Source organism: Austrofundulus limnaeus, unplaced genomic scaffold (assembly GCF_001266775.1).
Source record: "Austrofundulus limnaeus strain Quisiro unplaced genomic scaffold, Austrofundulus_limnaeus-1.0 Scaffold414, whole genome shotgun sequence".
In the NCBI taxonomy this organism is placed as follows: Eukaryota; Metazoa; Chordata; class Actinopteri; order Cyprinodontiformes; family Rivulidae; genus Austrofundulus; species Austrofundulus limnaeus.
Genome location: NW_013952816.1, coordinates 379,668 through 382,656, shown reverse-complemented (window position 1 = coordinate 382,656; position 2,989 = coordinate 379,668).

The window sequence follows — 2,989 nt, the reverse complement described above, 5'->3', positions numbered from 1 at the left end:
TTAGAAGAGGAAATGATGAAAAGATAAGTTTATTCTCTATTTAAACATAAAAACAGCATTTTAATAACAACTAAAGGCGACATAGATACTTTATTATGGTATAGTATTTAAATGTATGCCTGAGAAACTCATAATATTGGCCCTTAAATACTATAATTATATGAGGGTAACAGAAAGAAGGGTTTGTGACTATGACACAGTTGCAGGTCAGCAGCCTGCAGAGTTTGTTTTGATTCTGATGTCGATCGTGACGATAAAACAGTTCTTTCACCTGCAAAACAGCTGCAGCTCTAAGCAAGAAGCTGCGATGCTTGATTTTCTGTCACGTTGTCTGTTCTCCATGTTTGCTGACAAAGTGAAATATGTTTACTGAACTCTTTACCTCTTTGTGAATTATCTCGTAGAGTTGTAGGAGTCAAAGAAGTCTGTAATATGATGTTTTTTAATATTTTTAATTAATTTAAGTCTTGTGTTTTAAAAAACAGTTGGATGTGAAAGAGTTCAGTCATGTGAAATTCTACTTCCTGTTTGAACTCTGAGCTGCAGCTCCAAACAGGACCAAAAGTCCCATTAATCTACATTATTTCTTTTTACACAGCTATTTTTGCTCATTTTGTTATAACATACTAAAACAACTTGCGTCACGTATATTTGTATAATTCACAGGACAATTTTTAACAATATCTTAAAAAGATATCAAGCTACATGTTTCACATGATACTAATGAAAGAAACTGCATATTCTCTGAAAATAAATTGAAATGAAGGACGTCGCTCACATTAGCTGAAGAAGATGAAAATAAATTGATAAATAAAAGAAGAAAACAACAACTAAAATCAAAAAGTATGAAAACGTTAGCTAAAAAAGGCTGAAAGTAGCAAAAGGTTAGCTGAAAGTAAGAAAAGATGAGCTAAGTGCTAAAAGCAAAAATCAAGCTACACGCAAAAATGATCAAAACACTAGCTAAATGTCACAAATAGGAGAATGCTAGCTAAATGCTAAATGTAGCATAAGCTTACAAAAATAGAGCAAGCATGCTGAAGTGTCTTTTAAAGAGAAATTAAAGATTTCTGAATGTGTTGGAATGTGTTTTTTTATTTTAAATATTGGTAAAAATTATGAAAAACATATAGGTACAAAATGGAACGTGTTTATTTATTTCATAAAGAAATGCTCCTGGTTGACATGTTATATTATGAATGATGAAAGTAGCAAAAAATCTGCCAAGTTTAATAACAATAACATGGAGGGACAAAAGAACATGGAGTGAATGTTGACTCAGAATAAAGACAATAAAGATGCTTCAGTGTTAACCTTGTTTTACCTTACTGTAGCCACAGAAAAGACTAGAAACCTTTAAAGAAATGTCAAGTTTTTTTATTTATATATTGTATATTTCGCACAAAAAGAAATAAAAGCAGGTAAAATGACTCCACGTTACAGTGGGGTGTGAAAGTTTGGGCAGCCTTGTAAATTTTCCTCATTTAACGTTATAAATCATTGATTGGGTAAAAAAACAGCTAAATTTATCATATAGGGGACAAACACAGTGATGTTTGAGAAGTGAAATGAAGATTATATGATTTACAGAAAATGTGCAATAATTGGTTAAACAAAATTAGGCAGGTGCATAAATTTGGGAACAAAAAAACAACAACAAAACAACAACCAACTCAATATTTAGTAGATCCTCCTTTCACAGAACTAGCAGCCTCTAAACACTTCCTACAGCTTCTAATGAGAGTCTGGATTGTGGCTGAAGGTATTGAAGGTATTTTAGACAAAACATTTCTAGTTAATTCAGGTTTAATGGTTTCTGAGCATGGACAGCTCTCTTTAAGTGACACCACAGATTTTCAGTAATATTCAGATCTGGGGACTGAGATGGCCATTCCAGAACATTGTACTTGTTCCTCTGCATGAATGTCTTAGTAGATTTTGAGCAGTGTTTAGGGTGGTTGTCTTGTTGGAAGATGCGGCCCCAGCTTCAGCAGCTTCAGGTTTGTCACTGATTCCTGGACATTGGTCTCCAGAATCTGCTGATATTGGTTGGAATCCATGCGTCCCTCAACTTTAACAAGATTCCTAGTCCATGTACTGGCCACACAGCCCCACAGCATGATGGAACCACCACCAAATGTTACTGTAGGTAGCAGGTGTTTTTCTTGGAGTGCTGTGTTCTTTTTCCTCCATGTATAACAYCCCTTGTTCTGCCCAAATAACTCTATTTTAGTTTCATCAGTCCACAGCACCTTATTCCAAAATGAAGATGGCTTGTCCAAATGTGCTTTAGCATACCTCAAGCAGCTCTGTTTGTGATGTGGGCGGAGAAAAGGCTTCTTCTGCATCACTCTCATACAGCATCTCCTTGTGTAAAGTGTGCTGAATAGTTAAATGTTGCACAGTGACTCCATCAGCAGCAAGATGATGTTGTAGGTCTTTGGTGCTGGTCTGTGGGTTGACTCTGACTGTTCTCAACATCCTTCGCTTCTGTTTATTCCAGATTTTTCTTGGTCTGCCACTTCCAGCCTTGACTTGAACTGTGCCTGTGGTCCATTTTCTCACAATGTTTCTCACAGTGGAGACTGAAAGCTGAAATCTCTGATAGCTTTCTGTATCCTTCCCCTAAACCATGACGGTGAACAATCTTTGTTTTCAGCTCATTTGAAAGTTGTTTTCAGACTCCCATGCTGCCACTCTTCAGAGAAGACGCAAAGAGGAGAAAAACTTACTATTGCCCCCTTAAATACACTTTTCATAACTGGAGTCACCTGTATGGAGGTCAAGGGTCACTGAACTTAACAAACTGAATTTTAGTTCAAATAATTAGTTCTAAAGGTTTTGAAATCAATAAAAGGAACACGGTGCCCAAATTTATGCACCTGCCTAATGTTTAACCAATTATTGKACACTTTCTGTAAATCATATAAACTTCATTTCACTTCTCAAATATCACTGTGTTTGTCCCCTATATGATATATTTAACTGA